Source organism: Chenopodium quinoa, unplaced genomic scaffold (assembly GCF_001683475.1).
Source record: "Chenopodium quinoa cultivar QQ74 unplaced genomic scaffold, ASM168347v1, whole genome shotgun sequence".
Classification (NCBI taxonomy): domain Eukaryota; kingdom Viridiplantae; phylum Streptophyta; class Magnoliopsida; order Caryophyllales; family Amaranthaceae; genus Chenopodium; species Chenopodium quinoa.
In genome coordinates this window covers 731,536-755,302 of record NW_018743858.1, presented here as the reverse complement: position 1 = coordinate 755,302, position 23,767 = coordinate 731,536, and the positions used below count along the sequence as shown (strand labels likewise).

At 34.7% G+C, this 23,767-nt stretch overlaps 1 long non-coding RNA gene across 7 annotated transcripts; it reads left to right on the top strand.

Annotated features, from left to right (window-relative positions):
* Nucleotides 1-13,755: 13,755 nt before the first annotated feature.
* LOC110686368 lies at nt 13,756-22,079 on the top strand. Of its 7 annotated transcripts, none has more exons than XR_002504178.1 (9): nt 13,756-14,092; nt 14,979-17,601; nt 17,682-17,995; nt 18,074-18,161; nt 18,251-19,305; nt 19,411-19,520; nt 19,746-20,382; nt 21,121-21,476; nt 21,798-22,079. It is a non-coding gene; the product is annotated as an uncharacterized LOC110686368 (long non-coding RNA). The 7 variants fall into 7 exon arrangements; XR_002504176.1 differs by having other exon boundaries at nt 19,411-19,674; XR_002504177.1 differs by having other exon boundaries at nt 19,411-19,949; nt 20,152-20,382.
* Nucleotides 22,080-23,767: the final 1,688 nt, after the last annotated feature.

Here is a 23,767-nt window from a genome sequence, read left to right as displayed (position 1 = left end):
TATCAACCAAGAGTAGTTTGAAACTATTAGCAATCGGATTATTTACCTTAAAATAATAAGTGTTAAGACAAGCCAAAGCATGCTTAGTTACTTATTGATTTTGAGGGTCTTGGAATTGTTTTATTCAAGCATATGGGACAAATTCAATTTGAATAAAACGTTAATAAGTTGATTGAAATTGCTAGTTTGCATGAAATTCAAAGCTTATTGAGTTATCTTAATAAATGGTTATACTTTGCACATATATTTGTAGAATTCTAAATCGTATTATAACATTTCCAATGATTGGTAAAAGGAAATGGTTTGAGAATTGTTCTCAAAGAAAGAAAAGACATTTCTAAATTAATATACAAACTCTCATAAATGACTTTTATGGCCAAGTCCGAAAGGACGGTTGGACATCATGTATTCAAAATACTAGGTAGCTTTGATAAACATGAAGTGTTGAGTTGAAAACTCAATTTGTCAACGGTTGACAACCAACTTATCTTTTCGCTTCTTATACTAATGAGTAGGACTCATTGATGTAGTTATTCAAGTACAAATAAAAGGATAAGATGAAACTTTGTTTTACGACGCATTAGATGCTCAATTATGCCTAACAAAGTATAAAAGTCAAAACACTTAAGAAGTGGTTCTTAAAGTTATGAGATGATGTATGATAAGAAATATAGAAAACGAGGAACAAAAGAAAAGGAATTCAAGATTCCAATTCTACCAAAGAGTTCATGTTATTGTAGCTAACTTAGCAACTTATCTTCACAAGTATTTGATACTGCTTGAGTGTTCCATTTTCAAAGTGACCTCAATACCATTGAAGTTAAGCTAAGTTATTAACTTACGAGCTTAGAATGAAGCAAGTGGTGCCACATCAGCTGTAAGGTCATCTGCTTTGTTTAAAGACCTTTTAAAGCTAAGGCTGGAACAAATAATGTTATTTTGTTCCATAATCAGCAAACGTTCGGTATACACACAGAAAGACTCATATTCAAAATAAAAGAACAATAGTTGTTGGTTTTATTTGAATGGCATGGTTATTTAGACATGAGTCAAGGATGCTTGATTATAAACAAAAATTTCCCTAACATAAACTCACAAGGTTCAAGTCATGGACATGATTTATGTTCCGACTATCTTTAGCAATGTCACATCAACGAGAACATACTCAAGGCTCTATTAGATAGACACTTAAAAGTTGACCGATACAGACTCGTTCTAAGGAAATCAAGTCTTGTTGAAACCGACAAAGAAAGGAGCTATTGTGCTTGGTATAGACAATTGAGTCCGAAAGCTAAAGAGGATTCCATTACTTCAACGCTTTCACAAGAATTTGAAAGAATATGACTATATTCACCAAATGTGAAACAAAATAGATCTTGAGTAGCTCATAAGTTCTGTGAGGTATAGAATTGACTTGGCAAGATATCAAAACGTCTAGATTAGATCGAGCGATGCTTTCTTGAGCCAAGAGTGATCATCCATAGGTTATGAAATTGGAATTTCATAATCAGCTCCACAAAGAATATAGGATGTCTTGACGGAGATCTCAAAGCCATTTGGAAATGACTCGAACGATGATGGATCACATCTCTTCCTGTAACGTTCTTAAAGATATGCACCAATGACTAATATTACACTAAAAAAAATTGTTGAAGCTAAGAAAGGACACCATATTCAGTTATGTATAGAAATAGTTTCTAGCGTCTTTTCAAGTATATATCTAGGGCTCTTAGCCTCAGTGGGAGCTCATTGGCTCAGTGGGAGCTAAGTGGCTCAATAAGGGCCAAGGTATCTCAAGTGGGAGCTAACTGTTTGTTTCGCAACGAACTTTTAACCAAAGACAATATACATGTCTCTTTGTAAGCATTCAAGTGAGACTAGGGGCATTACTTCCACAACCAAATTGAGAACATAGTACTTGTTGATATAAGTGGTTTCGATCTGGAAAAGAAACACATTTTCTAAACGAAAAGTGGGAGGAAAATGAACTTGATGACAATCGAGACGAGGAACAAACAAAAACTGAATCTCGGAAGACTTTAGAAGGGCTTCATGAGAATGATTGATCATGAATATTCAAAGGACTTTACAAGTGCCTTAAGAGAATTCATTACTCACAAAACTTTAGAAGGGTTGGAGTAAGATCAAAATAGTCAAAGGGCTTTGGAAGCACCTTGAAAAATCAGTGTTTGATGCAATTACCCCGTATAGGTATAGAATTCACCAAAAGCTTGGATTGAATTCTATAAAGTTTCTATTAAGTTAAAACAGACCTAAGACTTCCAAGCATATTATTTACTATTAGATAGTAAGGGAATAGTGTCTTGTAAGATAGCTACGACAAATCCAAATTCCAAAAAATGGTTAGAGGTCAGAAAATCCGAAATAGACTCCATGTTTGGAAATTGATTAATTTGCATGAAGGGTAAAGACCCATTAATCACAAATAAGTTTTCAAGGAGAATACAAACAAATATGGAAATGCATATGCATACATAGCTAGATTAGTTGAAAAGGTTACAATTAAATTCATGGTGTTGATTTTAATAAAACCTATTCACTAATCGGAATGCTTAAGTCTTTTCGTGATTATTTTAGCAACAAATAGTGCATATTAAATATGGCAAAATAGATATCAAAACTGCCTTCCTAAAATGGAATTTTGGTAGAGACTATGGATATAGTCTAAGGGTTTTGTTAATCTAAATAATGCTAGATTTGAAAACAAGCTTAAGAAATCCATTGGTGGATAGAGGGAAGCATGTAGGACTTGGGATGTGTTTTCTCATATAGTTAATAAAAGGTTTGGCTTATTGAGAAACATAGAAATTCTTTTAGATAAGAAGTTTAGTGGGATCAAGAGTTAATTTTACAAGGTCTAACAAGAAGTTTACGAACTCTATTTTATAATGACTATCAATGCTAAATGCTTAGATTTGAAAGTATTTTTCAATAATGGACAAAGCTAAGGTGATACTTAGTACATAGTGGGAATTAAGATCTATTGGATAGACTTAATGAAATGTTTGAACGAGTAAAGGAATTTACCGTATCAAACATTGTAGGACTTGAAATGGCTTTCGACCCATATTTATAAGACTAAGTAAATTTTTAAACTAAGTAGAAGCTAGGCAAGTACTAAGTCAAACGTGAAAGTTTCTAGTAGAGACTTACAACCGTATCATATAGCAAACAGTTTAGCGAGACTTAGTGAAACTAGATGAGTTGAAAGTCACGTGAGTGGGATTAAATAGGGAATAGTTCTACAATTGAATCCATCATGTATGCTACGATATGGAATCGTCACATAACTTGCATGCTTAGAGCATGAAAATATAAAATACCAATCGAATCAAATCTAAGTAATGGATCGTTAGATTATGATCGAGAACATCCAATGTACTTGGTTAAGTAAGAGGATGAGTTCTTGATGCATGAAATAAATATAATTTGAGTTTTGATGTTGCAAACACAAACCTTAGCAAGGATTAGATCCTTAATAAGGAAGCCATTTATAATCACGAGCTTAGATGCGTCGTGGCTTGAAAATGGCAACATGGACTTACGTTTATGTGTAATGTGTGGAAATTTATGGTAAATTTCATGATCACAAATGATTAGGGTATCCCAAATCATTGTGAACTGGTTGAAGTAAAATCCAAGCAAAGCATCATTCACTAGGCGAAAATTGCTAATCAGCACCGAATCAAAACTCCCATTTCGCACCGGTTTTGAACCGGTTCTGATTTGAGGGATGCCAAATCCCAAGACTTTTCGCACCGGTTCAAAAACGGTGCGAAAACTTATTTTTCGCACCGGTGCGAAAACTTATTTTTCGCACCGGTGCGAAAAGTCCCCAAAAATATTAAAAAAAAAACTTTTGGCACCGGTTCTTGCTTTGAACCGGTGCGAAAAGTGGCCAAAAAAATTTTTAAAAAAACTTTTAGCACCGATTTTGTTCCAAAATCGGTGCCAAAAATGCCCCAAAAAAATAAAAAAAAAAGATTTTTTTTTTTTTTGCATTTTTTTTCCACTTAAATTGACATATAAACACTAACATATATATAAAGTTACATATTTTCATTAAAAATGGACAAGACAGCATTGTAAGTGGCTGCAAGGGCTCAAGAACAGCATACTGTTTTAGTAACTGTTATTTTTCTTCTGTTTGGCTACTGTTCTGTGTTGCTGTCCTATTCCTAGTCTGATTTCCGGCAGGAGCTGTCCTGGTTTTGTGCTGGTGGCTGCTGTGTTGTTGTGTGTTCAGGCTGACAGGTTGCTCTGCTATTTGCTGGTCATGGGCTGCTATTTATGTTCTGCTACGCTGTTGTGCCTCTGTCCTGTTCAGGCTGGTTGAGCGTATGTTCTGCTTCTGTGGCTGTGTTTCTGCTCTGTTCAGGCTGGCTAGGTGATTGGTTTTGCTTCTGCTTAGGTTGTCTTGTGCTGGTGGCTGCTGTGTTGTTGTGTGTTCAGGCTGACCTGCTGCTCTGCTGTTTGTTGTGCTGCTGCACTGTTGTGCCTCTGTCCTGTTCAGGCTGGCTTGGCATCTGTTTGCTTCTGTGGCTGTGTCTCTGTTATGTTCAGGCTGGCTGGGTGACTGGTTTGAGTTCTTGAGCTGCTGTGTTTCTGTTCTGCTCTGGTTAAGGTCTGCTGGGTGTTTGCTGCTCTACTGTAGTGTTGTGTTGCTTGCTGGTTTGGCTGCTCTGGGTCAGGTTGTTGTATTTGCTGGGTTCTATTGCGGTTGTTGTGGTGCTGTGCTGGTGGCGCTCTGCTATTTCTAGAGATCACTTATGGGAAAAAAAACTCAGGCTTTGCTAATGCACTTTGACAAAATCCAATTCTGTTCAAAGCCACAGATTAAAGTATATAATTCTCATCTTCAATATATTGTACTAAGTAACTCACTAGCATTATCATTATACATAATAACTAGATCTTTACATATTAGTGAAGAGAATAGGGCCTAAGCAATCAACAAGCATACACATGCAAACACCAGTTTGAATTTGCAAAACCAAACATAAGTTCCTTCAATGAGCGTATGTAAGTCTAGGAGATACAACATGTTTCTGCTAATGTGTGCATGTACGTTCCATCATCAATAAACATATAAAGAGGTGCATGTACATGCATATGTAAGTCTAGAAGACACATTTTCCAACTCCACACCTTGAAGACTACAACAACTAAGAATGGAAGAATTGCACCCATGACCAATGTAAGCCTTCACCCATACATCTTTTAGTTCAGAATTAATCGCTCTAATCACACTCAAAGCCCCACCTAATCACCACATAATGTCACGAAGATATATGACAAACTCCAACTCCTCCCAAAGGACATGATGGAAGTTATTGTCAAATGGTCTACACAGCCTACACAAGTGCTTTTTTTTTCCTTTTCGTTTTTCGCTACAACAAAAATTATATTATAACTGCATATAGAACAAAGTACAAAAGAGGGCAACGCGGCTGCATATAAGATAAATGTGTCGGTTCTGCTCTAGCCACATAGTCTATGAAGTAGCCATTATTGCATTTCTCCAGCAACCTCTTTACCTTTCCCCACCAAACCCCACAAAATGGAAATTTCATTTTTTTCTAGGAGATATACAAGATCTCAAGATTCTCAACAGCTTTTACATTAGCAATGTATAGTAGTATTAGCCTAATAGGCAATGTTGCATTTGATTTAGTGATTATAAACAAGACTTTAGGAATCTTGACCTCCCTAGTCCTTGCCTAAGTGGGAATCTCAACAGCTGTTGTAGTTATGACAACTTTTTGTACAGATTTATACTTAGCTAAAAAACATAGATCATACAGGCTGCTATCATACATAGATAACCACTCCAGGCTTGATTTGTAGACAATCAACAACATGTGTAACATAGATTATACAGGCTGCTATCTAGCCTATTTAGCTAAGAAACAGAGGAAGAAAGCTAATTGTTGGTTCTATTTTTAAATGTTTCAGACAAGTAACCTTATGTCAATTAACTATTATCCTTCTAGGCTTCTAGATTAAACAACTAAAAAGGAAAGTGGAGTTCCCATTCAAACCTTGTTTACAGGCCCAATGCATATATACCGAGTGTTCTCATCTTCATAGTGTATGTGCTCCATGACAGTGGAAAGCGCCTTTTCTCTTAACTTTTTCCCAGGCCATCGCATCAAAATAGGTTCCACAACCTTGTGAAGGGATGCCCAAAGTATATCCTGTACTAAGGGTGGGGATAGTACAGATCTTCCTGTAGATGAAATCAAAAGATTTTGAGTTTGGATGCCAGCATACAAATACCCGAAGGGACAGAGTTACAGTAGAGAGATGAAACTCTTCAAGTGCCAATCCATGCATACAATTCTCCATTAGCATTAAGGAAGGAAAAAAAGCATATTCAAAAGCCTCAATGAATGCAATTAAACATTGATTAACTGTGCTATTTCAGTTCTTTCCTTTTTCTTTTCTTATATTGCTTTCACTTTTCTTATGAGAAATTCTAATAAATTCTAACAAAAGTTGAAAGCAAGAATATGTTCTCATGCACATCACTAAACAAAACAGAAAACAATTACAGTACAAGTGAGCATCCGCATAACATCCTCAGAGTGGTCTAAGATGAAAATTCCTGTTGATAGGATATATGCATTGTGCTTCAAACTTCATTTTATTCAAATGCATACCTTATTGAATGTGGGCAAAAATATTTCTACCTACAAAAGTTCAAAATGATGAAGCACTAGTAAAACTAAAATAAGTAGATTAACGATCAGTAGAGATAATGGAGATATATAAGAGTTAAGAAAGATCTTTGCAAGACTACAACCCTCTTTATTACCATCCACTTCAGTCCATCTTCCATTATGTGAGGATTTATTAGTATATTTTTAAGTGCATCACATATATGCTTACTGATCATGACGGAAACAGAAGTTACCTATTTGCACCAATCCATGTAGCCAAATCTTTCTCAATCTATTCATCTCTTACTTTCCCAAAAAGTTCTATTAAGGCCTCTCTGTTCTCCTTCTCATCCCATGCGTCAATAATAACTGGCTTCAGCTTAGGCCAGTTCTCGAGTATGCCTTCAATAGTGAGCCCCTCTGCAACCTTGTTAATGAGGGACGATAAAATCATGTTAGATTAAACTAATAGTACCCCAACAATAACAACTCGAACATCAACTCCAAAAACTGATTTCATCCTAATTTCATCGAATTACCACTAAAAACTGATTTCATCCAATCTTAATTACATAATATTTCAAATAAATAAAATTTAAATTCAAACTAAAAATTAAATTGCTTACTCATTTGATTTGAATACAAAAATCCCTAAAATCCAACATATTAACTTCGATAATACAACAATGAAACCCCAAAATCTAAAATAAATTCAATTATCTAATTAAAATTCAAAAACCCTAAAATTAAAAAAATTAATTAAACAATTCCCCACCCAGCCCGACAGCCACTCCCCAGCTCAGCCCCGACAGCCACCCCCTCCCTCTGCACCACCACCGAAACCACCCTCCTTCCAGAGCCATATGAGCGCAGTAGACCCCCCGCCCCAGCCCCTGAAACCCCTACCCCTGAAACCATTCCCCCACCCCCATAGTTTGTGAATTCGTGTTTTCCTATAAAATAAAATAAATAAACTACAATTCACAAATTAGCAAGCAAAATTGACTCAATTATCAAACTAGACTCCAAAAATTATGTTAAATTATTCGACTTTCTATAACCAATAGTTCAATTATCCAACTTCGAATAACCCTAAATTGAGTATATACTGACAATTAAATACACGATAAACACTAGATTATCAAAATTAATATTAGATGATTAAGGAAAAAGAAGCATCTAACCTTAGTTACTGCTTCAATGAAGGAGAGAAAGCTCAAAGGCCCCTTCAATGGAGAATTTCGAGTACGCTTAAATGGAGGAGAGAGAGAGGAAGGAGTATAGCGAGAAACACTTAAATGGAGGAGAGAGAGAGGAAGGAGTACAACGAGAAAGATATAAAGGAGTACAAAGAGAGGAAGGAGTACAGCATGATTCGTTTTAATGGAGGAGAGAGAGGAGAGCATATGAGGAGATAGAAGAGAGAGAATGGAAATGAAAAAAGAACGGGAAAGAGAATGAAATAGGGAAAGAAGAAGAAGGGCAAGCCGATTTTTTTTTTAATTTTGCACTAGTTTTAATTGGTGCTAAATCACTATTTCGCACCGGTTTGGGCTGAACCGATGCGAAATCCCTTTCTCCCCTTTTTTTTTATTTTTTTTCTTTTTTAATTCGCACCGGTTCAAACCGGAGCGAAAAAGATGATTTTGCACCGGTTTATTAGGAACCGTTGCGAAAAGTCTTTTTCCCAATCCCGCCCATTTCTTTTCCCACCGGTTTTCAAGAACCGGTGCGAAAAGTGCGGTGCCTATTTCATTTTTTCTACAAGTGATTGGACTTGTAATACCCCGTATTTTCTAATTAATTAATTTCTAAAAAGGGTATTTTAGTAAATTATTTTATATTTGAATTTTGGAGCCAAAATGAAATTTGGATTTTGGCGCCAAAAACATTTTCAAAACTCAATTATTATTTTGAATTTTGGATAAGATTTATTATCCATTTAATTTATTTTAATAAAAACCGAATTATATATATATATATATATATATATATATATATATATATTTCGGATATTTTAATTAACAAAATTATATTTATTAATTAGTATTTAAAAGGGCCGAAAATCCTAACGAATTAGATAATAATTTTGGATTTCTAAGTGTGGAAAATCTGATTTTTCTTAGTTAATTAAGTTAGTTTTAAGTTGATATTTTCTAATTAATTATTTTCTAAGAAATATACTATTTACACAATCATTTTTAATCCTTAAAATCTAGCAAAATATTTCCTAAAACTAAGCAATGACGTCCAAAAATATGAGAATGGATAGGCTTAATATTTTCAGCCACCTAATGCATATTTTGGTTTAATTATTTTGGTAGTTTTGTTATTTAATTATCTTCCTTCAATTCCTTATTTGTTTAATTCCTTTTTCCCATCTCACAAAGATTTGATCATGGAATTTATTTGCCTTAAATATTCCTTGATTATTCTCCAAGCAAGCTCACTTGCCATCTTTTATTATATGATCAAACTACTTGCCTTATTTTCTTATTCCTTAATCACCATAAACTAAACCTTCCTTAATTCTTAAACTCTCTTTTCCAAGTAATGCCTTAAACCAAAATTGTAGAATAGTGTAATTCTCCTTGATTGGAGACTTCTCATTCATTTAATATATACAGGTATCTACAAACCTAATTATGAAAGTCCTAAATTAAAAAAAAATATATCTTTAAGAATATTAACAAGATAATATTACTCTAATATCTATTACAACCCCGCAGTCGAAGCGGGAGGAGGTCGAATGCTTAGACTGTCTCTGAAGTCTAAAAATAGTTGTGTGGCAAACCTTTTGTGAAAATATCTGCGTACTGATATGAAGAAGGAACATGTACGACCTTGATGTGACAAAGGGCGACCTTGTCGCGTACAAAATGAATGTCCATCTCAATGTGCTTGGTACGTTGGTGTTGTACCAGATTGCAAGATAAGTATACGGTAGACACATTATCACAATAAACTAAGGATGCCATATCGGATAGGACAATGTAGCTCGATAAGAAGATTTCGGAGCCAACAAATTTTGGCAACGACATTAGCGACACCTCTATATTCTGATTCGACACTGGATCAGGACAAAGTAGCTTGTCGTTTTGCAGACCATGAGACAATATTATCACCCAAATAAACACAATACTCTGGAGTGGAGCGCCATGTGTCCGGGCAGCCGCCCCAATCGGCATCTGTGTAAGAAATAAGTCTCGTAGGAGCACAACGGTATAAATGTAGGCCATGATCCAAAGTTCCTTTGATATACCTGATAATACACTTGAGAGCGTTAAAATGAGGTTCCTTAGGAGCATGCATGAATAAATAAACCTGTTGAACGACATAAGAAATGTAAGGTCTAGTGAAATTGAGGTACTGGAGTGCACCTACAAGGCTCCTATAAAGAAACGGATCCCCCATTGGCTTGCCATTGTGCAGCCCAAGTTTCGACTTAGTGTCGACAGGTGTAACAACCGGTTTGCAATTGTCCATCTTTTCCCTGTGAATAATTTCCTCTACATACATACTCTGACCGAGAAACATAGAATGCTTTGTTCGGCTTACGAAAATTCCCAAAAAACAACTCAGCTTTCCCAAGTCAGACATGGAGAATTTGGACTTAAGAAGAGCAATAATATCACACTTGAGTTTTTCTGAGGAAGCTGTAAGAAAAATATCATCAACATAAAGGAAGAGGTATGCAACATTAGCACCATGTAGAAAAATAAAGAGGAAATTACCACTTTTTCTACATACGAAACCAATCTGCAAGACATAATTAGCAAACCGTTGATACCAAGCTTAAGGGGCCTATTTAAGACCATAGAGATATTTGCACAACCGCCAAACATAAGCGGGAGCATTAGGATTTACAAATCCCGGAGGTAAATGCATAAAAACGGTCTCTTTGAGGTAACCATGAAGGAATGCATTTTTGACATCTAACTGATGAATAGGCCAATCTCTGCCCATAACAATGCTCAATACAGTACCAATAGGCGTCGGTTTCACCATGGGACTATAGGTCTCATCACAATCAACACCAACCTATTGAGGCTTGCCATTCACATCAAGTCTCACCTTGTGTCTCTCAAAATCACCATTTTCCCTGTACTTGTGTTTAAACAACAACATGCATCGAATAATATTCACCCCCTCCAATCTTGAAACAAGATCTTAAGTATGTTGTTTAGTAAGAGCATTAAATTCCTCATTCATGGAAATATTCCAATTATGGTCAAGTATGGCTAATTTTGGATTTTTAGATAAGGGAGAAATAGCTTGAACCGTAATATTAGCTTGATATTTAGGGTTCGGCCTGAAAATCTCGCTCTTGGCACGAGTAGCCATAGAGTGGGAATGTTTGATAATAGGCCGAGAGTGAGGAGAGCGAACCAGACTTGGGTGTGGGAGTGACCCGAATTGGATTGAGGGAGATTGGGGTGAAGTAGGAGAGTGAGGGAATTTTGTTGCTTTTGTTGTGTGTTCTATGTGGCATTTGAAGTAGATGGGCCAGCATTTTGAGTGAGTTGTAGGAACATGGGGTTTATGGCAGTAGCATTAGAGGAGTCCAAGAAATCATAATAAGGGCCGTCTCCGGCAATTTGGTGGCCCTGTTTTAACTATAAAAATTGGGGACTTAAATATTTGAATTACTATTTTTAAAAGGTTAAAAATATTATTATTATAAAATGACTTTTTTTTAGTTCAATACTACAAATGGAATCATTCATATCAACGTTGCTATTTAAATTATTTTCCATTAAATGTTCTTTTACAATGAACTTATCAGGCGCTCTCTTTGAGATTGAGTCAAGTCTTCAATTCCTTTTTTTTTCCTTATGTTTTTCACAACCACAATCATATTTCCTAATTTAGGAGGCATAATTAAAAAACAACAATTTATAATTGAGAAATAACAAAATTATGCAAAAATTAAAATATCAAGGAAAAAAAAAATACAACCTGTTATTTGATTAACCTCTGCACTCCAGACACCATAGATCCACTTAACAAGAACAATTTTTTCCAATAATGTTTTTTCCACTTTTTGAAATGAGTAAAATTGAAAAAAACCTGAAGATTGTAATTTTTGTGGGTATTGCTTGATCTTAAAATTGATATAAATAAATGAAAATTTGGTCGTTGATATCAATTGAATCGACATCAGAATTGATTCCGATAAAGAATGAATTGCTCCTTCAATTTTGCCTAAAAAATAGTGGAAGAATTAAATGAATTGGAGTTAATAAGGCAAATTAGCCGTTTAGGAGAGATAATTACTGAGGTAATTTAATTTTGTTTTGGAAATTTAAAGGCAAAGTCAAATATTTAAGATGAATTTTTGGGTTTTAGTTTGGAAATGGTGGTCTTTTAGTTTTACGGGGAAGAAGGTGGAATAGGTGAGGTTGAGAATTTTTTTTTCTTCTAATGAGTTAGCGTTTTTTTTTTTAAATTAGGGACCTTGGTCTTTGGGGGCCCTATTCAGTGTGTGAGGAAGAACTTGTCCAAAGCCGCGCCTGATCGTAATCTATTTCTCTAAATTGTTGGAGATTTGAGAATGGGAAAATGTCTTCAACAAAAGTCACATGACATGAAATAATTGTTTTGTTGGAGGACAAATCATCGCACTAATAACCCCAATGATTAGAAGGAAAACCCAAAAATACAAACGGTGTAGACCTAGGAGCAAGCTTATGGGGTGCAATGACACTAATATCTGGGTAGCAAAGACATCCAAAAGTGCGAAGATGATCATTGGTGGGTACTCTACGATATAGAATTTCGGTTGAAATCTTGTTTGGTATGGTTGTAGTAGGCAAGATGTTGAGAATGTACGCAACCATATGTATTGAATAAACCCAAAACGAAAAAGAAGAGAAGCATGGAAGAGAGTAGTACGAGACATATTGTTAATAGTGCGAATAATCCTTTCGGCTTTGCCGTTTTGGGAAGAAGTGTTTGGGCAAGAAAATCGAAAGACCATGCCATTAGTCGCACAAAAATTGTGAAATGGGGATTTATTAAATTCACGACTATTGTCACATTGAAAGGTATATCCCTTTGAAATTGAGTTTTAACATATGCTCGAAAATTAAGAAAAATACCATAGACTTGTGATTTATTTTTGATAGGAAACACCCAAGTAAAATAAGAGAAATCATCAAGCAATACTAAATAGTATTTATGACCCAATTTGCTAGAAATAGGAGGCGTCCATAAATCCGCATGAACAATATCAAACGGTGAAAAAGTGGCAGATAGAAGTAGATGGCTTAAAAAGAAGCTTACATGTTTTCCCAAAGGACAAGAATAGCAAAAATGAGAACTATTTCTCTTATTACAACGAATTAAATTGTTTTTCCTAAGAAAATCTAAAATAGGTTCGTTAGGGTGGCCAAGTCTATGATGCCAAGTTGAAGGAGAAATTGCAGCGAGAGATAGATGACTATTGCCATATGTCGCGGAAGAATGAGGAAATGGATATAAGTCCCCCACACTATTACACCTCGCTAGAGTTGTCCCCAAATAAAGGTCCTTCACAGAAAAACCGAGAGGGTCAAACTCAATAGACACAAAATTGTCACAAGTAAATTTTCTAACAAAAATTAAATTGTTAATTATATTAGGAACATAAAGGACATTTTTTGAGATGAAAAGGTGGATTAAGTGTAGGGCTACTAGAATTGCCATATACTACAAGAAATCCCATTTTTGGCTACAACTCTTTAGCAATGACTTAGTTATTGTTGCTAATATTAATTTTAACAACGACATTGTCGTTGCAATATATTCATTTTCATTTCCAAAACTTCAAGCGCGGGCCTTGTCAAATTTTGACTGTTTTCCACAACGATAAGTGTCGTTGCAAAATATATCCTAATTTTTTACAAACGACCAATTGTTGCAAATCTTTCTAATAATTATTGGTAACAACTTTTATCGTTGCTAAATATACCACTTTTAATTGTAACGACAGTGTTGTTGCTGATATTAAAGACTAGAAATCAAAAAAGTAAAAAAATAATAATAATAAATTGACAAACAAAAGAAATGTTGTACTGCGTATTTTACTTTCCCAAACCCAGAACCTTCTTCTTCCCCGCCTAACCCTTATTTCATCCCGCCAATTCGCCACCCTAAATTTTCGCCACTCCAAAATTCAAAGCATCTACAAAATTATCCAAAACAACTACAAATTAAGCTTACTCAAATTATCTATTATTTCACCTCAAAAAAATTATACATTCTAAATGAATTACTTCTTAGCCAAATTGCTTGAATCGTTTGTTGCGATATAATTTTGGGAGTTAGTGTTTGTCTAAAATTAAGGAAATTCTTGTGGGTATGGATTTTGACATTAGCTAGCTGTGATGATTTATTCTGGGTACTACTCTAATAGCAAGTAACAAGAGGTTAGTTCTTTCTTCTAATTTTTTATTTTGTATCTGTATAAAAAGTTAATTTTTTTCATATAATGTTAAATTTACATCTTTTATTTGACAATTACGGTGAAAAAAGAAATTTGCTCTTTTTTTAATTTTTTTGTGGAAAAAACTTAAGCTATTTGCTTGTAAATATGAGTTTAGGGGTAAACTATGGAGGAGTTGAATGTGGTCTCTATCATTTTTTTGGGATATAATTTTGAGTATAAATTACATGTTACTATTATAATTTACATCTGTGGATACTATTCTTATAGTTTTGAAATAATTTATTAGATGTCTTGCATGTATTTAGTTCATTGAACATTTTTTAAATTTAGGACTAGGTTCGATCTAGTACTACTACAGTTTAGAAAAGGTGGGTTGATTATATGACTGTCATATTTGAAAGCAATGTCAAAAGCAACTTTCTATTTAATTATTGTTTGTAAAATTAATAGATTACTTGTTTACTATATGAAATGATAATTTCTATTAGTTTTGATGGCTTTATTGTATTTTTTTTTTTTTTGCAAATAATTTATGTGCAATATTTGCTTGGAGGTTGAAGTGTAGAACTAAGCCCATGTATGTCTGGTTATTGTTGTAATTAAAGTTTCTTTTAATTATTATATTTTAACTGTGTATGTATATCTTTAAAATGAACTCACATATTCAATATTTTTGGGATAAACTATAGAAAAGTAGTATTTTACAATGTTAGAAAATAGCAAATTCGTCCATGTATCTAAAAAAGTGTCATTCACTAGATTTGACAGTAATTCAACTTAACCAAGATGAAAACTATTTTATATAAAATAGGTCACTTTAACAAGTTTTCTTGTTTGATTTTACATTACATTCTTTTCCTTTACAGAGACACATAATTAGTAGCTAGCTGATAGAAAATCAAAGTAACCAAAGGAGAAAACTTTTTGAGTTATAGCAGGCTACCTGGATGTTTTCTTGTTGGTAATACTCTTATCTTATCTAAAAGTTTTTTTTTTGTTTTTAGTATTCATATGGTTCAAGTAAAAGTTGTGATTGTTTTCTATATTTTAAATTAAGGCATGTTAGTATAATTAGGATTGTTTGTCATTCAAATGGATACTTATGCTATGTTTGTATGATTGTACATCGTATTAGTTTTTATTTTATTTTTTGCTGGAAATTATATGTATGCTAACATTCAACATTTTAGAATTTTTTTTTTATCTTATTTTTATTAATGTGAATTTAGGGAATGGCTATTGATAAGGAATTGATGAAAATAAATGATCGTTCACTTGTCGAGTACATAGAGGGTGTTGATAATTTCTTCAACTTTGCCTTTTCTTATAACATGGAGGATGAGAATACCGCCACTATTAGGTGTCCTTGTGACAATTGTCGTAATTTAGTGTTTTAAAAAAGGTGTGATGTGAGGTTTGATTTACTAAAGTCAGGAATGTATGAGTATTACACAATATGGGACCTTCATGGTGAAAAGGTAAGTCATTCTCCTAGTGGTTACATTAGTGGTATGGAAGATGGAGATGGAAATGGAATGGAAAGTGATGATAGTGGAGTTCATATGTTAGAAGATGCATTTGGGGTACCTGGTATGTAGGGGGATCATATGAATGACTATGATTTTAATGAAGAACCAACTGGAGATGCAGCAATGTTTTACCATCTTTTGAAAGAATTTGAAGAGCCACCGACATCTAATGGCACAACAATGTTAAAGTTGTCTTATATAGTAAAGCTGCTGCATTTGAAGGTTTTAAATAACTAGAGTGATAGCTCTTTTGATAGTTTGCTGAAATTGCAAGGGGAAGCATTGGGAGCTGCCTTCCTGATTCATATTATGAGGCAAAGGAATTGATTTCCAATTTGGGTCTTGAGTGTGTGAAGATTGATGCTTGTAAAAATGATTGTATTCTTTATTGGAAACAAAATGCACATTTAGATAAGTGTCCTACTTGTTGCTTACCCAGATACAAGAATGTTCCTGAAGGTGCTTGTAATGGAACGAAAGTGCCACACAAGGTGCTACCACACTTTCCATTGAAATCCAGATTACAAAGGTTATATATGTCAAGAAAGACCGCTAAAGATATGCGATGGCATAAAGAAGAAAGGGTGGATGATGAGGTAATGAGGCATCCAGCTGATTCTGCTGCATGGAAATCATTTGATGAGGAGTATACTTCATTCTCCAGAGATGCACGCAATGTTAGACTTGGATTAACTTGTGATGGTTTCCTGCCTTTTGATAATTCTCAACATAGCATTTGGCTCGTTGTTCTTATTCCTTACAACTTACCTCCTTGGATATGTAAGAAGCCTCATTCTTTCATCTTATCTCTACTCATGCCAGGACCCACGAGTCCTGGAAGAAATATTGATGGTTATCTTCAACCTTTAATTGAAGAGCTGAAGGACCTTTGGGAGTTTGGAGTTGAAACTTATGACGCTTATTCTAAGCAACATTTAAATATGCATGCCATTGTTTTATGGACTATTAGTGACTTTCCTGCGTATGCTGATTTGTCGGGTTGGTCTACTAAAGGTCACTATGCTTGCTCATCCTGCCTTAAGGAAACCAAGCGCACTTCCTTGATGAGTAAAGGTTGTTATATGTGTCATTGTCGTTGGCTGCATATTAATCATAAATGGAGAAAGGATGCTAAATCATTATTTGATAACAAAAAAGAAAAAGGGCATGCACCTGTTCCGTTAACTGGTGATGAAATTTTAAGTTGTTTTAATCGATTTGAGCAAGCAACATTTGGTAAGGTTGCTGGACAAAAAAGAAAATGGGATGCTTTAAATATCTTGTATGGTTGGCACAAAAAAAGCATTTTTTTCCAACTACCGTACTCGAGAAAATTGCAAATTCGACACAACTTAGATGTCATGCATATCGAAAAAAAATGTGTCTGATAATATTTTAGGCACTTTGATGAATATCAGAGGTAAGACAAAAGACACGGTAAAGGCTTGAATTGATTTGATGAAAATGGGTATTCGAGATGAGCTCCACCCTAGTTTGGATGGAGATAAAGTACGAGTTCCTGTAGCATCCTACACACTAAATACAACTGCCAAAGCTGCAATCTGTGAGATGTTTGCTGGAATTATGTCACCTGATGGTTTCTTATCAAATATCTCACGTTGTGTCAGGGACAATGGAAAGAAAATATCTGGCATGAAGAGTCATGACCATGTTTTTATTGAGCAACTTCTTCCTCTTGCAACTCGTGGATTCCTGCCAAAGGAAGTTTATGAGCCTTTAGTTGAGCTTAGCTCTTTTTTTTTTGAAACCTTTGCTCAAAAAACATAACAATAAAGGAATTGGACACCCTCGAAGCACAAATTCCTTACACATTGTTTAAGCTCCAGATGATTTTCCCTCCTGCTTTTTACGATGTGATGGTGCATTTGGTGGTTCACTTAGCTGCTGAAGCAAAGATCGAAGGGCCTGTCCGGTATCGATGGATATACCCAGTTGAGAGGTAGGACATCTATTTGATTTTTCAAAAAAAAAATTCTTTCTTTATATAGACTCAATTTTTATCTCTAATTATAATTGCAGATATCTTGGAAATTTAAAGAAGTACATTCAAAACAGAGCACAACCAGAGGGTTGCATTGCAGAAGGCTATCTTCAGATGAGTGTCTAACATTTTGCTCAAGATATATGAGTGATATTGACACTAAATTCAATAGGAAAGGTAGGAATGATGATGACACTTTAAATGATGTTACTTTGAGAAACAAGTTAGATATTTTTAGACCCCTTGGTCATGCACTCGGAGAAGGGGCACCACGACATCTTAGCTTTGAAGAATGTGATCAAATCCATTTGTACAATCTTCTAAACTGCGATGAGCTTATTGATTTTGTTAAGTAAGTTTTGAAAATAGTCATTTTAAATCTGTAAGTTTTTAGATGTGATTATTTACATTACATTATTTTTTTTTCCAGCGAACACAAATTAATGTTGGAGAGAGAAAATCCAAGAAATGTGGAACGACGACACAAGATGCTATTTGCAACTTGGATTCATGATCGTGTAAGTTTTCATTTATAGAGAATATACTTTAATTTTTCATATCTAATAATGATAATTTTTAACCTGGTGGTCTTATTTTTTTCAAATAGGTGCGTAAACTCTATGAAGAAGGGAATATTGATGAAGACATGTATAATTTAGTTTGTTTTCCTTCTAGAGTTGTGAGGCGCTATGCAGCTTATATAGTTAATGGTTTTTGGTTTCATACACATGATAGGTGTGAGAATAGGAAAACTCAGAATAGTGGAGTCATGGTACGGGGAGATGATATTTCAGACAAAGAATATTATGGTGTGTTAAAAGACATCTTTGAGGTTTCGTATCCAGGTGGGAATCGTACGTTTGTTTTTTAATGTGCATGGTTTGATGTACAACACCTTGGTAAAGGATACAAAGTGGATGATAATGGACTGATAAGTGTAAATTAAAGGGGTTCTTTGAAAACAAATGAAGTGTACGTTTTAGAATCACAAGTTGAACAAGTATTCTACGTACAAGATCCGAAAAATGAGGATTGGCAGTTTGTTATTAAAACCCAGCCTAGAGATCTTTATGATATGCCAAACAATGATAAGAATGACCAAGGTGGTGTAGATGTGGACGCATATCAGTAGGTTGATGTAAATCAAGTTGAATGCCAAAGCTTCAGGACTGAGAATGATAGCTTTCTAATAAATTCATTAGCAACAAATACTTTTGTAGTTGAGATAGAACCTAGTGTTGTAAAGTTAGTTAGAAAAGTGATTGAGGAAATTGGTGAAGATGATGACTTTATCAATGATGGTGACATTGAAGTTTTAGAAGATACAAGTGAAAGGAAGAGTTTAGTTCGGAGTCATCACAAGAGTAAAATTGAATATGTTATTTCTCTCTCTCTCTCTCTCTCTCTCTCTCTCTCTCTCTCTCTCTCTCTTTTCAGTGTATGGAATTTTCTTTTTTGTCGTATATATGTTAATATTATACTTACGTAATGTGTTTACCGCTATAAGTTTATAGATTTCAATATTACTTGATGGATGGAGTTTTGTATAGAATATCTTCTAAACTAATGTTATTACGTGTTTATGCAAAAACAAGAAATTATAAAGAATGGTTGGGAGAGGTGGAGGAATGAATGTGTGCAATCGAAAACAGGATGGAAAAGGTAAAAGGTTTACTCTGAAATTGTACTATCCTTAGGTTTGATGCATAATTTTTTTCATTGTTTTCTTTTTCATTATTCTAATGTCATTGACTGTAAATTAAGCAGGAAGTAATCTTTACTCAAATGTGGTTGGAGAACATGTGGGATCCTCAAATCTGGTACAAAATGGTGGCAATTATAATGTACCAAGAAGGTCTATAAGCTCTTCAAATCAGGTTCAAAGTATGGGGAATTGTGATTTACCTAACCATAATGTCTTGGGATCCTTAAATCATTTAGAGCATTGTCAAATACATGATGATAACATGATTTCCAATGAAAATCAATTTCAAAATGAGTCAGAGAGGTGTATTTCACCACATGTTGGAGGTATAATTCAAAAATTGTTGTTGTGCTATTATCTTTTCATGTCTTATCAACAACTTTATTTTCAAATATAGCTGGTACGTCAAGCAAAAGGAAAAGAACGACCAATTTAGCAGGAAGGATGAACATGAATTTGGAAGCAACGAATGCTTTGGATCCACCTATTAGAAGGGACGAAGAAAATAGAGGAGTCGGTGAAAATGCTAATCGCCGGCAAGTAGGAAATAATGGTTTGATACACTCGGTTATTAATAGAGAAACTACACGAGATGGTAAAAGTAAGAAAAATATATTATTGTTGTGAGAAAGTTTTCATTTGTTTAGATTTCTTACTAGCTACAAATAATGTTTGTGTCGCAAAGATTTTAAGTAAAAATCAATTGGTATAAACGAAAAGTAAACTTAAAAATGCAGTAATCTGACATCTGACAAAATATTTTGAATGGAAAATGTGATCTGGATTGCAAAACATGTTAATAGCGACGAGCAAGGTGAAGCAAAGAGGCTGAAAGGGAAAGTACAAAAGTTATGTAGTGGATATGAAAATCAAAGGGAAAAAATCCAGATGATATTGACTAGGCTATTGGTGAAAATGGTCGTCTTTTTGTGAATGAGTGTGGTTGTGTTGTGAGGACAAGGGCTCCATTGAATGTAAAGAGTTGGAAAGAAGCTTTTGGACTAGCTGGTGATATGATGTGGAAGAAAATTGAGGTAATTTTGTTCTTTATTAAACCGTATTATGTATGAACAAAGACCTTGTCTTATTATTTCATTTCTTATAATTAGTTTATATTTTTTTAGGAAAAGTTTCAAGTTAAAGAAGGTAGTTCCTATATTAAGATGCAAGCTTTTGCCATTGAAACTATGCAACGTCTTTATAGGTTATGGAAATCTCGATTGCACTACTATTATAAGAATGGAGGTTGTGGACAAAATGATGAGGAGCGCTTAAAAATCATCCACTAGATTTACCTCAAAATTAGAGGAAACATTGTGTGGAACGATTTAGCTCTCAACTTTTTAAGTAAAAACTATACTGTGTCATATAAAAAAAATTTATATTATTTTTTCGCTTCATCTTAATTGTAATGAACATGTAGGAAATGAGTGAAAGAAATTCAAGAAATATCTAACCTTACCACTAATAATATAAGAATTTATTTACTAAATCCCAAATCTTAGTTAAACTGAAGTATTTTTATTTTAGACTTGTGAAAACAATGGTGTAAAACTATCAGCTGATGTGATTTGGCTTTTTGAGCACACAAAAAAAAAGGAAGGCCAACTTCAGTGGGCTGATGATTCTCGCTCCAAGGAAATTTATGTAAGTGCAATTTGAAAGAGTTATTTACAACATGTATTAGTTGGTATTTGCTGCAAATATATTGCTTTTATGATACCATTCTTGAAACCAACAACAAATCTTATTAATAATTATTTTCACTTCAGCAATTGATGCACATTTTAGGATCAATTAAAAGTTGCAGTTGCTACTCATGAAGACTCGATGACACAAGAGGTGATTCTTTTGGATGTTTTGAAACCCAGATGTGGTTACTTTTGTGGGAAAGGTACAGCCTTACGTGGTTATAGTAAGGGAACTAGAAAAAAACTTGAGCTGCAAAAGAAGATTCAAGAGCAAGATGAAAGGATAAAAAAGTTAGAAGAGACTCAAGAACAAACAAAAAAACAGCTACAAGGGACAGTTGAAGCAACATCAAGGCAACTAGAACAACAAAAGCTTGATATGCAACCTGCAATGGATGCAATGAAGGAAGAATTATAGCGAGAATTTTTAAACAAAGGTACATGCTAAAATCTATTTCATAAAAGATGTCATTGACTATTTACTTGGAAATAATTATCTGTTTTACAAAATTTTTACCTGACGATAAAAATTAATTTAACTTTGATTTCAAGGTACTGTTTTTTTCCCCTTATTGTCCTTAGATTTTGTAAATTCTTTTAAAATCCATCACATTGCATGAGATAAGGATATTTGAAATAGCACATGATTAATCTTAAATATCTCTTTATAATCTTATTATGTATTATGAAATATGTAGTATTATTTAAATAATATGATACTGCTTTATACCCTAACACATGCACTTGTGCACTTGTAGGTTATTGATGTAGATGAGTATATAGTAGGAGAATGCTTTTGGAGAAAGTGATGGTAAATGGTAGAATGTGTTAGCTTGGATATATTCATATGATAATGTAATATTTTGTGATGAAGGTGGATGCACCTTTTTGGGATGATGATTGATATAACTATTTAGGATAATGCTTAGTTTTATTTTGGATATGAAAAATCTGAAGAATGGATGCAATATTTTAAGAAAATCTTAACGATGAATGTAATATTTTGGATATGACTATTGGAAATATATATGCTAACATTTTTGAGGTAATTTTCGGATGGTATGATTAAATTAATGCTTTATCATTTTACAAGATTTATATGAATTATTACAAATTTAATAATTTATACATTTATTGAAAAATATTGTTTGGGCAACGATTTTTGTCGTTGCTGTAAATGCATATGATCATAGCAGTATAGTGAGCAACAACAAATGTTGTTGTGAAAAAACTATGCATTTATAGCAACGACAATTATCGTTTTAGTAAATGAGAATACTTGTATCATGAAATGCAACGTATGGCAATGACATTATTTTCGCAACAAAAAAAGTCGTGTAAAATAAAATTTTTGCAACGACAAAAATTGTTGTCATATTTTTTTGCAATGCCCAGACGCGCAACGACCATGCAACGACAAAAGTCGTTGCTAAGTGATTTTTTGCAACAAGTGTTTTTTAGCAACGACATTTTTTGTTGCCAATAATGGGTTTTCTTGTAGTTTGGATATTTTACCCGAATACGTTTGCCATCACCAACTAAAATATATTGAGGAATGCTCAAATTAAATAGTTTGGATACTTTACTCGAATCACAAGTCATGTGAAAAGTCGCCCTGGTATCCATATACCATCCGCTTTCGAGAGGTTGCAACCTCGTGGAACTGTACACTTGGCCCAACTCTGTTGGTGACATAAGATGGCCATAACCAGACTACATCAGGCTAGCATAGTAGGCCTGTTGGTTGAGGGCAGGGGCCCAACATAGATTACTGAGGTCGCTGTTGGGCCGGACCTATTGGGAAAGGACAAGGCGGTGAGGCCTAGTTGCCTTGCAGCTGTGGTGGCCAAGCGGACTGGGCTCCCCACTGAGGGGCCTGCTGCTGTTGGGCCTACCAAGGTGGCCCAGTCTCTTGTTGTTGCTGCTGCTGATTATTTTTGTTGTTCTCTCCGCCCCTACCAAGACCTTTGGGCTTGTTGTTGTTCCCACGCCCGCGGCCCCGACCTCGACCACCACCCGCTGCGCTGCTGGTCTGTCGCCGGCCGGTGATGATGATGGCAAGGGCAGGGCCTGCGAGGTCTGAGCCACGAGAGCCTGCTGGGCCGACTCTTCTTGTTTCTTTTGAGGAGTCTCCTCCAAGAGAAACATGGACCTTGCTTTGTTGAAGCTCGGAGTGGGTTCATATTGAGAGACAATGGCAGCAACTATATCATATTCACCCTTGGTGAGGCCGGCAATGAGTTGCATAACCGTCTTACGATTAGATACCGGGCAATCAACGTTAGCTAACAGATCCGCAAATAGCTAAATTTGTTTACAATAATCAAACATGTTTGCATAGTGTTTGAGTTTGGTGTTCGCGAACTGTTTCTCCAAATACGCTGCCATAGTATGCTTATTATCATGAAACAACTCCTCAAGTCGGATTGGGTCCATAATTCTCGAGCCGTGGCACCCTGTTTCATGATGGTGTCAACAAGGTCTTTGGAGATGGTTCCATAGATCCATTGCTTCACAATCGTATCCAATCTCTTCCATGCATGTGCATCATCAATCTCCGTCGGTCGAGAAACGATAACAACAATATGATTGAGAACATTGAAAGCACATGCCTGAATTGGAAACAATTCAACCCACATAGCATATTGCGCACTCCTCTTGATCAAGGGCAACACTAATAAGATTTTTGATGTTGGAAACGGAAAAGGCTTGTTGGAAGGTGTTGGAG